The sequence below is a fragment of the Lissotriton vulgaris genome, chromosome 1_1 (assembly GCF_964263255.1).
Source record: "Lissotriton vulgaris chromosome 1_1, aLisVul1.2, whole genome shotgun sequence".
NCBI lineage: Eukaryota > Metazoa > Chordata > Amphibia > Caudata > Salamandridae > Lissotriton > Lissotriton vulgaris.
In genome coordinates this window covers 97,462,669-97,478,531 of record NC_141685.1, presented here as the reverse complement: position 1 = coordinate 97,478,531, position 15,863 = coordinate 97,462,669, and the positions used below count along the sequence as shown (strand labels likewise).

General features: G+C 43.8%; 1 pseudogene; it reads right to left on the bottom strand.

Moving 5' to 3' along the window:
* Nucleotides 1-13,416: 13,416 nt before the first annotated feature.
* LOC147737554 (uncharacterized) lies at nucleotides 13,417-15,141 on the bottom strand (annotated as a pseudogene).
* Between the last annotated feature and the right edge of the window lie 722 nt (nucleotides 15,142-15,863).

The following is a 15,863-nucleotide window of genomic DNA, read 5'->3' as shown; positions in this document are numbered from 1 at the left end:
GCACGTTCTTTTTCTTACCTTTCCGAAGCATGGAGCGCAATAGCAGGCAGAGAAAGGATGATGCACGTGTTGAACACTACCTGACCTGGCACGTTGCTGGCAGTGCCCCCCGCCCGCTCCTGAAAGAGGGCACACACACACCGCCGCCCGAGTACTTCACAAATCTTTAAAAGACCATGCGCTTGTTCATGAGGCTTAAATGGTTTATCACCTCTTCTAGAACCCCTGCATCGACCCTCTGACGTTTCCTGGAAAAATTACCATGTAACACAATACCAAGCCCTGTCAGCTGAAACCCCCAAGGAATCGTGGGGCATATTATCAAGGGGGTTTATCTCCGCTTTTTTGGCTTTAAAAGCCATGAAAGCGGAGATAAAATTATCTCCCTATTACCAAGCTGTCGCTAACACCAGTTAGTGATAGCTAAAAGGAGATAGCGACCATCTTGGGCCCCGCTTTGCATGTCAGTGATACTTATCACTAATGACATGCAAAGTGGCGTGCTAAGATGTTAGCGACTGGAAACAGTCCCTAACATCGCTATCTCCTATTACCAACTTTTGGAGATATTCGCGCTAAGCGCGAATATCTCCAAAATCTAACACCTGCCCTGAGCAGTTCTTAGCCATGTTATCCAATGGGAGGTGGATAACATGGCTAAGAGCATTTGCTCGATAATACATGAATATCGCTGACTTTTCTGCGATAATAGCAAGGTTTATCTGCGATAAAAATCGCCGATGTGCGGCGATAATTTTTGTCTCTAAACAAGTTAGAGACAAAAATTATCGCTAGTTGTTCGTAATATGCCCCCGGGTTTTTGCTTGCAGAAATCGGGAGGCGGGAGACTAGCACTGAAATCAGTAGTCTCACGCCTGAATCGGGAGGGTTGGCATGTCTGAATTCTCTACAGCTGGGGCCATAAACTACATCCGCAGGGGTAGGTGATAGCCTGGGACCAGCCTGGCATCTAAAATGGCTGCCGTGCACGACAAAATTGTGGCATTGGAAAAAAGGCAAGATGGCGCAGCCGCTAGAAGAGATGTATCAACATATATGAGCCTCCTCAGCCACCCTCAGGAAACATAGGGGATTAGGATACGTCTCCCGCACCCCCTTATACCTAGTAATTTAATTAACGAAGCACAAAATGGCGAATTCCCATTTCGCTACCAGTTTGCGGCCCAGTTCGCGGCCCTTGAAGCGCTTCTACCGTGAAAAATCATTTTTTTTTTTTTTTCCCACGGGACCCTTTAATAACCCCAACAACATTCCTAGGGGGTCAAGAGGGGGATACCTTGCCCCCTTTCATTAAATTCCCCCTTCGTTTTTCACCTCTTCTTCTCTCTCGATCCTACCGAGAGACAAGAAGCTCTGTGACCTTCATTATTGATCCTGCACTCTTCTGAAGTGTGCTCGGCCTGGCTATCACACGGCTGCAGCTCTGTGACCTTCATTATTGATCCTGCACTCTCCTGAAGTGTGCTCGGCCTGGCTATCACACAGCAGCAGCTCTGTGACCTTCATTATTGATCCTGCACTCTTCTGAAGTGAAGTACTCGGCCTGGCTATCTCACAGCTGCGGCAGCTCTGTGACCTTCATTATTGATCCTGCACTCTTCTTAAGTGTTCTCAGCCTGGCTATCTCACAGCTGCAGCTCTGCGACCTTCATTATTGATCCTGCACTCTCCTGGAGTGTGCTGGGCCTGACTATCTCACAGCTGCAGATCTCAGACCTTCATTATTGATCCTGCACTCTGCTAAAGTGAAGTACTCAGCCTGGCTATCACACAGCTGCAGCTCTGTGACTTTCATTATTGATCCTGCACTCTTCTGAAGTGAAGTGCTCGGCCTGGCTATCGCACAGCTGCAGCTCTGCAACCTTCATTATTGATCCTGCTCTCTTCTGAAATGTGCTCGGCCTGGCTATCACACAGCTGCAGCTCCGTGACCTTCATTATTGATCCTGCACTCTTCTGAAGTGTGCTCGGCCTGGCTATCACACAGCTGCAGCTCTGTGACCTTCATTATTGATCCTGCACTCTTCTGAAGTGTGCTCGGCCTGGCTATCACACAGCTGCAGCTCTGTGACCTTCATTATTGATCCTGCACTCTTCTGAAGTGTGCTCGGCCTGGCTATCACACGGCTGCAGCTCTGTGACCTTCATTATTGATCCTGCACTCTCCTGAAGTGTGCTCGGCCTGGCTATCACACAGCAGCAGCTCTGTGACCTTCATTATTGATCCTGCACTCTTCTGAAGTGAAGTACTCGGCCTGGCTATCTCACAGCTGCGGCAGCTCTGTGACCTTCATTATTGATCCTGCACTCTTCTTAAGTGTTCTCAGCCTGGCTATCTCACAGCTGCAGCTCTGCGACCTTCATTATTGATCCTGCACTCTCCTGGAGTGTGCTGGGCCTGACTATCTCACAGCTGCAGATCTCAGACCTTCATTATTGATCCTGCACTCTGCTAAAGTGAAGTACTCAGCCTGGCTATCACACAGCTGCAGCTCTGTGACTTTCATTATTGATCCTGCACTCTTCTGAAGTGAAGTGCTCGGCCTGGCTATCGCACAGCTGCAGCTCTGCAACCTTCATTATTGATCCTGCTCTCTTCTGAAATGTGCTCGGCCTGGCTATCACACAGCTGCAGCTCCGTGACCTTCATTATTGATCCTGCTCTCTTCTGAAATGTGCTCGGCCTGGCTATCACACAGCTGCAGCTCTGTGACCTTCATTATTGATCCTGCTCTCTTCTGAAATGTGCTCGGCCTGGCTATCACACAGCTGCAGCTCTGCGACCTTCAGTATTGATCCTGCACTCTTCTGAAGTGTGCTCGGCCTGACTATCACACAGCTGCAGATCTCAGACCTTCATTATTGATCCTGCACTCTTCTAAAGTGTGCTCGGCCTGACTATCACACAGCTGTAGCTCTGTGACCTTCATTATTGATCCTCCACTCTTCTGAAGTGAAGTGCTCGGCCTGGCTATCACACAGCTGCAGCTCTGAGACCTTCATTATTGATCCTGCACTCTTCTGAAGTGAAGTACTCGGCCTGGCTATCACACAGCTGCAGCTCTGCAACCTTCATTATTGATCCTGCACTCTTCTGAAGTGTGCTCGGCCTGGCTATCACACAGCTGCAGCTCTGCGACCTTCATTATTGATCCCGCACTCTTCTGAAGTGAAGTACTCTGCATGGCTATCACACAGCTGTAGCTCTGTCTCCTTTATTAATGATACTGCACTCTTCTGAAGTGTACTCAGCCTGGCTATCACACAGCTGCAGCTCCGTGACCTTCATTATTGATCCTGCACCCTGGTTTTCTGATTGTCCGTTCCCGGCGGTGCTGTGCTGTGCTGCCAGAGAGGAAGCGTGAAAGCCGGAGGTTCCTTTCAGCATCTTCCAGCCTGTTGCAGCCCCCCGCTTCACCCCCTGCATTTCTCTATCTCCTGCCGGGGGCAGCGAAGGTCGTGAGCACCGCGGGCCATTAGTGCCGAGCGCCAGGAGCACTGTGAGCGCTGCGGGTGACTTTAAACGGCCCGCAGCAGCCTTGTCCTCGGTTCACGGTGAGGCGCGTCAGCGAGGAGCGTGGAGGGAGGAGCCGGGAGCGTGGAGCGCCATGAGGAGCGCCGCGGGTGGCCTCAACAACTAGCCTGTAGCTCCCGCCTGGCCGTACTTCGCCCTGCTTGGTCCTCTTTGGCCCCCTCTGGCCCCCGCTCTCAGTGTGGCACTTCAAGCGATCCGCGAAAGTGCATTGGGCTGTGGTCTTCTTCTCCTTGACCCGTGCGCCAGATGCTGGACTTGTTGCCTCAGAGCCAAAAAGCCCCAGAATCACATGAGGCGGGCAGCGTACCTGTGAAGGCATCGGCATCAGCAAGTACCAGTTCACATGCTGACTCTGTTCTCGAACTTGGATCCTGCCAGTGCTTGTGCCCGTGTCCGAGCCCGAGCCCGAGCCTCCCACCCGTCAACCACTCGCAGGACCGGGAGCAGCTGGGAGCAGCCGGCAGAGTGCAGAGAGCGGTGAGTGGAGGACGGCAACGGCGTGTGGTGGCTCGGGGGCCAGTTTTATCTTCTAGGTGAGCCTCCTGAGCCTTGGAGCCTTGGACAGAGCGGAGTTTGGAGGCTTTTGGGCTGTGGATCCCAGAGGCGGCTCGGCTCGGCTCCTCTTCAGGCTCCCCTCCGCATTCGCCGAGGCGGATAATTGCTACTGTCTTGCTTTGCCTGCGAGTAGCGAGTTGTCACCACTGTGTGACCCTTTTAGCCGCATTTTGCTAGGGGGCTGAAGGGGCACTGACGTACCTGTAGTGGGTATCAGCTGGCTGCAAGTACTCAAGACCTCCAGCCCTTAAAGCTGGGCATCTGGACCCCGCATTTAGCTCCATACAAGAGGAGAGCATTGGAGGGGTAAAAGGAGGGGAGAATCGTGTTAAACTACTTGTGGCATAAGGCTCCGCCCTCGGGGGCCATCAGCCGGATCTACGAAGGTAGCCAAATCAGAGAGATGAGATCAGGAAGAGTCAGACAGTCCCCAACTCAGAAAACCAAGAGTGATAAGTAGAACAAATAAAAAAAACAAGGCGTAAAATCGGAAGGCTGCGTCACCAAGCAAAACAGTCCTCTAATATCACCTATACTAACAATGTTTAGAAACATAGAGGAAGGTACCAAAGGAAAGCTATCTCCGAGCGACAGACTGCTATTGCTTAAAGACCCCGGAGCAGCTACTCTACAACAGCAGAGATCCCTGGTCTTATGTCTCCTCTAGCACCCCTGTCACTTGCTCCGCTACGGAAAGGAAAAATAAAGGAACAAAACGAAGCGGGGCAAAATTCAAACCGTTCGATTAAACAATGGCTATTGCAAAAACCCAGCAAGAACAAGGATAAGTCCGGTCCGATTCCGGCTGATACGGTGGAGTTGATTAATTGTACTAGTACAAGTACGACATATAAAGAGGATATATGCCTGAACTTGGACATTCCTCAAATGGACAGGTCAAAAAATGAGGGCTTCTCACACAACATCAATGACGGAAGTCGAGAACAAATGAACCAATTGAACCTAACAACAGGATCGCTAAACTTCGGCCAAAGGGCATTAATCTACAGGGAACAATCCTTTTCCCCAACAACAACCTTTAAATCATCCCAAGGTGACCATACATCTTCTACCCCAAAGCCAGCAACAAACAATGCAAGAACATCAAGACTTCAGATAGTTGCTCGGGTCCACCAGGTGAACCAAGATGACCAACAAGGCACAGATCACGTCTGGCCGACGGAAAAAACGTCATCAAAACCTAAAGACATTATGCAAACATCGGGTTCTGAAACGCTTGCTCAAAAAGGCAGAAAGCACTCCATCAATCCTCAAAACAATACGGCTTTACAGGGAATTAAAACTACTCAAAGAAATATTAACAACAACCACTGTAGGGAGTTTGATGACAATAGCTATCAGTTAAATCAAGATCAAAAATCGAACCAAGAATTAAAACCGCAGTACCATCAAGGAGAGACAGCTATCAATCAAAGTACTTTCTTGGAGATATCTAAATCACTATTGAATACATTACAGACAACAATATCAGCGTTTAACATGCGAAGCGATAAAATGGATATTCAAATAGATCTTATGAATATGGATGTATGACGTTACAACGCATACATTTACAACGCCTACCTTTACAACGCGGTTTTTACATTGCAAACCTTTACAACGCATAGCGCTTAGAGGTGCTGGATAGTGAAAAGTTTAATTTTCTATTCCAACTCCAGTCCCCGGGGAAACTAGGGAAGGTGTTGGATAGAAAATTAAACTTATTCCCTATCCTAGAGCGCCCCCCCAGCGCAATGCGTTGTAGTGGTTTGCATTGTAATGCTCGCGTTGTAATGGTAGTGCGTTGTAAAAGTTTCGTTGTAAAGGTTGTTCACCAGTCAAAATACTCTGCCCAGTGTGCATGTTGCCCAAATAATTGACAAACTAAGCCTTTTGCCTACACTCCTTGAACAAATAATATTAATTAATAAATCTACTTTGGGAGGGAAAGAAAAAAAAAAAAAGAAGAAGAACCAACAAAAATTAAAATAGTAAACACCCAAGTTCACTTAAGCCCCGAATCTCATAAAGAGGAGGAAACAGACAATCAGGAGAGAACAAGCAATAAAGATCAAAAACTATCACGCAAACAAAAGAAACGCAACAGGAAAGCATGTAACAAAACGTCCCTGCCAACAGATCAGTTGACAACAAAGACCTACCCAATGTTCAGCCTACCAAAGACGGGCAACATAACTTTAGTCTCCATCATTTCAACAGACGACCTGTCGGCCAGTACCACGAACCTAGAACTGGCAGACAAGGATAATCAAGTGGAAAGAAAAGGAGATAACAAACATGGGCCAAAGAAAAAGGCCACCCGAGAAGGGAATTTAACCAGAAATCAACAAACAAGGAAGCTCAAGGTCTTCAAAGACCCACAGAACAAAAGCGGGCAATGCACTGATATCATCAAAGAAGACAGGAGAATCCAAGAGCACCTAGGTCCTATGACCAGCAGTTTAACACCTCACAATTGCTTCAAGGTAAAAGGGCAGGGAAATAATGTTGCAAATAATCAAGGTCAACCCAAAACAAAAATGGACCTTTGTACCAAGGAACACTGTGAAGAAGGATGGAAAGAATGAACAAAGGTAAATGATAAACATGAAATTATAACCACGGGGTTCCAAGAGTGCGGTGACTGCACGACAGAAGGCCTGAAAAGGACATCCCCAGAGGTCCAAGTGTTTGGCCCTGGAGAAACCTATACAATGGCGGAAAAGCGAAGGAATTCCCAACTGATACAGGAAGGAGAGTTAGCACGAAGGAAAATGGAACAGGAAGCAGAAACTGCCCATAGTTCGGGACGCTGGGCGGACGATCTCCAGGTCCTACGTCCCGCGGTGGGAGACAAGATCCAACATGTAAATATAAAAATTTAAATAAAAGACGACAAAAAGCAAATCATAGTGGAAAATAAGTCTGTCGAACCAATGCTTCAGTCAGGTCATTGTAACGATCCAACCAAACGGCAATTATTGCTAATCCCGGAATATGACTCAAAAGGGCATCATGATATATTGAACAGGGGGAATATATTGAAACTAACAGCAAATATCCCAGTGTTAAAATATTTGACCTCAGCGAATTTACTGGCAGTAGAATTTATAGGAATGGATCACCTAAAAAATAAGGAGCAAACTTTGACAACTTGGCTGACCAAAGAAGACGCCCAGCATATGTTATGTTATGTTATGTTATGTTATTTTTATTTGTACCGCGTACAGCTGCCCCAGCAAAGGGGCGTCCTGGCGCTTTGAGGAGGTAAACACAACACAGCATTAATAGCGGGCAGCAAAAAGAGAAAAGACCCAAGATGAGCTAAACAAATAAAAAGGTCTTGATATGCATGAGTCATGAATGCTAAGGCTCAATTTGAAGTTTGGGGAATTAAACTGTTAAAGCCTGCAACACCATGCTATCCTGGCCCTTTAAATAACATTTTTAATCCCTGCAATGGTAACAGTCAAAAGCGTAAAGACATCACGCTGAATAATCAAACATTCCTTAAAGGCGCAATTGGTAGCAGCCTTTTGACAACATTGAAAAGGGAGCTGCAGAACGACCAAGTACACGGACTGGATGTGGCCAAGGACAATTGGGGCTGGCTGCCAGGAGCGCAAAATTCGACCTCATGCCATTGACCTACAAAAAAGAAACTAGCAACCCAAGATTTGAACAACATACAAATGCTCTCATGGAACATCGCAGGGGCAAAAAAATGGCTGGAGAACGGGTCCCATCCAGAAAAATGGGTAAACTATGACATAATAGCTCTACAGGAGACTTGGGCACTAGAAGTTCTCCCTTTGACAAACTACATCCATTACACAGTTCCAACCAGCAAACCCAAAACCTTTGGTTGCCCAAAAGGGGGACTGGCAGTCTACATATCCACAGAGTTAAAAATTGAAAGCGAACAGATGGCCTCTGTAGGACCTAACATCCAACTGATCAAATTATCAACTGGGTCAGCCAGCAGAACAAAAACCGTCCTCCTCATAAACACATATGCGCATCCAACGGCCAGAAAAAAATTGGCCCATAACAAACAACTAATTGCAACCATCACAAAAATCAGGAGTACCTTTCCCTTATGGGACTTGATACTCACATGGGGACTTTAATTCAAACTTAATTCACACCCCGGATGAGGATGAATCTCTAACATCGGATAACATATTTTGGAACATCCCACATCCATATCAGCCAACGAGGCAAAAAACGGATCACGTAGGTCAGGGGTTGGTAAATGCCCTAGAGTTTCTAGGGCTAAGAGTAATAAATGGTAGAACTCAGGACGATTTCCCCCCTAATCATACTTACCATGGGGGAAAGGCACGATCAAGATTGGACTACACAGCCATCTCAGTATCGCTGATGCCATTCCTTTCCCACTTCTCAATAGAGTTCACAACCAGGAGCGAGCATTCATATCAGCGGATCCATTTTAGGTTAAAACTCATTAAACATCAGGTAAACACAACAGTTGAAGGCTACATACACACGGTTGGCTTAAACGACTTAAAACGACTAAAATGGAAAAAATGACACAATTGAAATGCTGCAGTTAAAAATCAAAAAGAAGCTAACAGTAAGCATAGCTGGGGCCCAGAATAAAATTCAAGCATGGGAAACCTCACGGAAGACTGAACTTCTTTAATGTCATCTGCACAAAAACAGACAAACAATCACGGCCATAAAAATGACTCGGGACGAACATTAACGGCAGGGCTGCGAGCCTTGAAATGTAAACTCAGAAAATCTATAAGGAGGCTAAAAAGAACAGTCCCTGACGCAGTGGCCTGGGACAGTGTAAGGCAGCTAATGAAACGCTATAAAAGAGAGCTCTGGGAAAATAAAAGAAAGAGCAATGATAAATTCTGGGCCGAACTTCTCTGTAGCTCCAAGAAATCCAACTCAAAACAGTTCTGGTTAATCATAAATAAACTGCATAGACCAGTGAACGCATTATCGTCCAACATACAAGAATCAGAGTGGTGGAATTTTTATCCACAAGGTTTACTGAAACATCTACCCAAGATACATCCGTGGGAAACACTCACCACCTAGCTGCTGGAAAAGGCAAATTCGAAGAGGCCACTGAAACGATTAGCCATGAAGACGTGATAACTCCTCATAAAAAAGAGCTACTAGACATTGATACCATTCCAACGGAGGAAAATGCCTCTCTGATAGCGGCAATAAGTTACTCGCCACCTTCAAATGAAGGGGTTAGACGTATAATCAAGAAAGGCAGAAATGACGGTGCGCCAGGCCCCAACGGAATTCCCCAATCAATCTTTAAACATGATATCTCGTTTTGGGGTAATTACCTTACTAATCTATATCAAGAAATAGAGCACCTAAACAATATACCAGTAAATTGGCAAGGTTCGATTCTGACCCCTATATTCAAAGGAGGAGAAAGAGCAAATCCAGCTCACTACAGGTTGATAGCTCTGCTGGATGTAGAGGCCAAATACTATGCCACCTTGGTGCTAGAAGAGCTCAAGGTATGGTCTGATAACCTTAACCTCATCCCAGCCAACCAGACAGGCTTTAAACAAGGTTTAGGGACGACAACGAATATTTTAGGTCTATCATTAATTGCAAACAAGTATAAGCAGAGGAAACTACATCTTTACCTCTGCTTTATAGACCTAACAGCAGCTTTTGATAGCGTTGATTGCCACCTCCTGTGGAAAAAGCTGCGAGCTTGGGACACCCCTGAAAAGCTATTAAAAGGCTTATTGCTATTTTATTCAAACACCTGGCTACGGATCAAGATAGGTGATGGGTCCAGACTATCACGGAAGCTGACAACCACCAGGGGCCTCAAAGAAGGGTGTGTTCTGGCACCTCACCTTTTTAATTTGCTTCTATACGACCTCGCTCAAAGGCTGGATTGTAATAACTCCCATCCCTTGAAACTTGGTAGATTGAGACTTTCTCACCTTGCATACGCTGACGATGTGGTGCTAATGAGCCAAACAAAGATCGGTCTCCAAAGAAGTCTTAATGAAATGTCAGTCTATACTTCAGAAAATAATCTTGAAGTAAACATATCCAAGACGAAAACAATGGTGATTGGGGCCAAACAGAAAAGTAAACAGACAATCTGGCTTAACGGTAACAAACTTGAGGAGGTAAATAAGTACCTAGGTCTCTATATTGATAATTCAAGAAACATCACGGAGCAAAAAAGGTACATGCCTCAGAGAACAAGCGCGCTCATATTTGCTTTGAGCTTACTGGCTAAAAATCTGAAGGGCCCTTCATACAAAAACCCCTGCTAGCTGTAATGAAGGCAAAAATCCTGCCAACACTAACATATGCTAGTGTTGCCTTCCATGGCGAAGATGGAGAGGTCTTAAATAAACTAATAGTTTCCATCTATAAAAAAGTATTCCGGATTCAAAGAACTGCCTCTCCAGCCCAGGTTTGCCTTGAATTCGGCCTAATAAATGAAGACATAGGCAGAATGTACGCGATAGTGAAAACTTGGTATCGCCTAAAGCAAAATGTAGCTACATCAGAAATAAATGAAGCCCTGTGGTCAAAACCTCCCTTTTTAGTCAGTACCTATGCTAATCCCATTAACTACAGGTACAACGGAATTATGGAATAAAAATCTGCCGTACCAATCTTTCAAACAAGCTATAAACAAAGTTTCAAAAATCCATTCGTCAACATTGGATAAAAATATTTTTAGATCAAGGTCGCACGCTTGGATGGTGATAAACAACTATAAGTCCCTTGCACCGGCGGTATATCTGAGCGAAACATTTTCAATTAATGTAAAAAAACAACTTCTGGCATTACGCTTTGGGTCACTACCATCCTTGGCTGACCAGCCTGCTTGGGTGCATACAGGCTCTAAATCATGTCGGCTGTGCAACTTTCACAAAGAAGATTTTATCCATGTAATTTGCATATGCAAGAATCTGTATAAAGAACGAGTTAGGATCCTAAAATCAAGCTTTAATGACAGAGGCATTAGATCCTGTAGAGCTGCAATAATGGCATGCCTAAATCCCTCAGATCCACCATTGAACGGTAGACTGATTACATTTCTCACAGCATTTAAAAAGCTGTGCTAAATACGGCAACAAGGAACAAAAAATGGACTACCACTCTGCACAGAACTTTTATTAACAATGATTTTTAGAAACATCATGAAGAGATGTAGAGATTGTATGTTTAATTCTTTTTTAATGTATTTTGCTATATTATTGGTCTTTCTCGCATTTGTTATTAGCCTTAAATTGTTATGGTTTTAATTAACTAAACAATAAACATGTTTTCTATTTTTTTTTCCGATCCTGCACTCTTCTGAAGTGTAGTACTAGGCCTGGCTATCACACAGCTGCAGCTCCGTGACCTTCATTATTGATCCTGCATTCTTCTGAAGTGTGCTCGGCCTGGCTATCACACAGCTGCAGCTCTTAGACCTTCATAATTGATCCTGCACTCTTCTGAAGTGTGCTCGGCCTGGCTATCACACAGCTGGAGCTCTGCGACCGTCATTATTGATCCTCCACTCTTCTGAAGAGAGGCTGACGTCTTTGTAGCTTTGAAAGTTGACAAAAGATCTTCACACATTTACTGCAATGACATGGCTTTTCCCGTGTGTGTTCGCTGATCAGTACTTAATATTGAATATTCATAAAACCTACTTCAACATTCACTGCACTTGAATGATTCCTGTGCGTGTTTTCTGATGCCGTTTTGTATCTGATATATATATATATATATATATATATATATATATATATATATATATATATATATATATATATATATATATATATATATATATATATATATATATATATATATATATATATATATATATATATATATATATATATATATATATATATATATATATATCACGCTCTTGAGGTAGCCACACAAGCAGGAAAGCACACGAACAACAGGAAGGTTCACCTCAAAACCTTTAATCTTTGGTACAGGCGAGTGGGCATGCAGGTAAGTTAAAACAGTTCCAGCGCTTTGCCTGCAGCGGTGGACGCACCCCCATAGATATGCTTGCATCAGTATTGGTGCGTTATGGGAGATATAGTCCACCTCAAGAGCGTGATGTAAAAGCGGCAGCCCAGCCGCTGGGAGAGCACCACCCCGCCAAAACTGGGGGCCACTGTGGGTTTGGATACACCCTCCATGTCGTGGAGCAGCAGGCAAAGGATAAAGACGAGGAGGCAAGCGGGGGGGCTCGTGCTGAGCCTTCAATTACAGCAAATAGAAATGTGCCGAGATTCACGAGGGGATAACGGACTATATCTCCCATAACGCACCAATACTGATGCAAGCATATCTATGGGGGTGCGTCCACCGCTGCACATTTTCCACGCCAGGCCTCTGAGGAAGAGACATTCGAAACGCGTCAGGCAAAGCGCTGGAACTGTTTTAACTTACCTGCATGCCCACTCGCCTGTACCAAAGATTAAAGGTTTTGAGGTGAACCTTCCTGTTGTTCGTGTGCTTTCCTGCTTGTGTGGCTACCTCAAGAGTGTGATATATATATATATATATATATATATATATATATATATATATATATATATATATATATATATATATATATATATATATATATATATATATATATATATATATATATATGTGTGTCCTTGCACTTGAATGGTTTTTACAGTGTGTATTCGCTGATATTTTCTTAATGTTGATGATTCACTAAAACTACTTCTAGATTCATGGCAATGATATGGTTTTTCCCTAGTGTGTGTTCTCTGATGCTGTTTTAGTTGTGATAATCGACTAAACCTCTTCAAACATTCTCTGCAATTATATGGTTTTTCTCCTGTGTGTGTTCTTTGATGGTGCTTTCGGTCTGATAATCGACTAAAGCTCTTCAGACATTCACTGCACTTGGATGTTTTTTCCCGTGTGTGTTTGCTGATGAATCCTTAATGTTGAAGATTCACTAAAACTATTTTCACATTCACTGCACTTGATTGATTTTTCCCCTGTGTGAGTTCTCTGGTGCCGTTTTAGTCTTGATAAATATATAAAGCTCTTCCCACATCAATTGCGCTTGAATGAGTTTTCCCCAGTGTGTGTTCTCTGATGCTGTTTTAGGTGCGATAATCGACTAAAGCTCTTCACACATTCATTGCACTTGAATGGTTTTTCCCCAGTGTGTGTTCGCTGATGCTGTTTTAGGTTTGATAATAGACTAAAGCTTTTCACACATTCACTGCACTGGAATGGTTTTTCTCCAGTGTGTGTTCGCTGATGCTTCCTTAACCACTTGGACGCTAAGGGACTGAGGCCCCTATAATGAGATTTCCATTGAAATGAATGGGCAGTGCATGACAAGTTACCCTTGTCATTAGCATCCAAGTGGTTAATGTTGATGAATCACTAAAACTTCTTCCACATTCACTGCACTGGTATTGATTTTCCCCGGTGTGTCTTCGCTAATGAATTCTTAATGTTGAAGATCGACTAAAACTACTTTCACATTCACTGCACTTGAATGATTTCTCCCCTGTGTGTATTCGCTGATGAAACCTTAATGTTGCTGAATTACTAAAACTTCTTCCACATTCACTGCACTTAAATAGTTTTTCCCCTGTGTGTGTTCTCTGATGAATCCTTAATGTTGCTGAAATACTAAAACTTCTTCCACATTCACTGCACTTAAATGGTTTTTCCCCTGTGTGTGTTCGCAGATGTTTTCTTAATGTTGATGAGTCACTAAAACTTCTTACACATTCACTGCACTGGAATGGTTTTTCTCCAGTGTGTGTTCGCTGATGCTGTTTTAGGTGTGATGATTGATTAAACCTCTTCACACATTCAGTGCAATTATATGGTTTTTCTCCTGTGTGTGTTCTCAGATGGTATTTTAGTTCTGATAATCGACTAAAGCTCTTCAAACATTCACTGCACTTGAATGGTGTTTCCCCTGTGTGTATTCGCTGATGAATCCTTAATGTTGAAGATTCACTAAAACTACTTTCACATTCACTGCACTGGAATCGTTTTCTCCCTGTGTGTGTTCTCTGATGCCGTTTTAGTCCTAATAAATATATAAAGCTCTGACCACATTCATTGCAATTGAATGGTTTTTCCCCTGTGTGTGTTCGTATATGTCTCCTTAATGTTGATGAAGCACTAAAACTTATTCCACATTCACTGCACTGGAATGGTTTTTCCCCAGTGTGTGTTCGCTGATGCTCTTTTAGGTGTGATAAATGATTAAACCTCTTCACACATTCAGTGCAATTATATGGTTTTTCTCCTGTGTGTGTTCTCAGATGGTATTTTAGGTCTGGTAATCGACTAAAGCTCTTCCCACATTCATTGCACTTGAATGGTTTTTCTCCAGTGTGTATTCGCTGATGAATCTTTAATGTCGAAGATTCACTAAAACTACTTTCACATTCAATGCACCGGAATGGTTTTCCCCCTGTGTGTGTTCTCAGATGGTATTTTAGGTCTGGTAATCGACTAAAGCTCTTCCCACATTCATTGCACTTGAATGGTTTTTCTCCAGTGTGTATTCGCTGATGAATCTTTAAAGTCGAAGATTCACTAAAACTACTTTCACATTCAATGCACCGGAATGGTTTTCCCCCTGTGTGTGTTCTCTGATGCCGTTTTAGTCCTGATAAATATATAAAGCTCTTCCCACATTCAGTGCAACTATATGGTTTTTTCCCAGCATGTGTTTGCTGATGTGTCTGGAGTCCTGATACCTGGCTAAAGCTCTTCATACATTTAGTGCAATTATATGGTTTTTCCCCTGTGTGTGTTCGTTGATGTCTTTTTAGGCTTGATAACTGAATAAAGCTCTTTACACATTCAGTGCATTTGAATTGTGTTTTCCCTGTGTGTGTTTGCTGATGGGGTTTCAATTTTGATGACAAACTAAAGCTCTCACTGCATGTGTCTGAGACTTCTCTCTTGGTTAGTGTCTCTGGGTCTGGTATATACTTGTGTACATCCCTTGACTGTACTTCCTGAAGGGCCAACATGACTGATAAAGCACTTGTGTTATTCTTGCATTCCCTGTATGAGTCGTATTTTGCACGTTTGTTTTCCGATTAAAGAATAAAGTGCAATGGGCACCAACTACTTCCCAATCTCATAATGTGTGTAAGGCTTCTTCGTGGGCGATTATGTCTTTAGACTGGATAATGGTTCTGCACGCATGCGGGTAAAGATCCATCGTCCTTCTGGCCGGTGCACACTGGGACGGTGCTGTGTATTTTAGACAGCGGAACCCCTATTTCTTTGAACCTTCAGTTGTCTGACTCCACTCCGTTGCGCTTTTCAATGGTTGCTGTGGATTGTTCTGAAACAGTTTGCAATATACCTCTAGCACTGATTGGTAGCCTGGTATTATTTTAGGAAGTAGAGCACTGCTGTAACCACCTCATACCGACCTCATGATCAAAGCTGTTATTGGACATGTTTACACAAGATGAGGTTTATCAGTGTTGTCTTAATTTTCTGGAGGTTATTTCTTCCTTTTGAGGCATGGAGGTGCACAGCTGTGACTCGTGGAATCACGGAATTTCTCGTGTCCCTAGTCCCTTCTTTCAGGATGTCTCAGTTTATGTTCTTGTTCAGCTGGCTATCACAGCACTTATGTTTTCCTGAATACTGGAACTCAATATTTCGGACTTCGTCTTTGCAGATTTACAGTGTTATCTTCCTTATTTTGAAACATTTCGTACAATCAAAGATTGTTTTC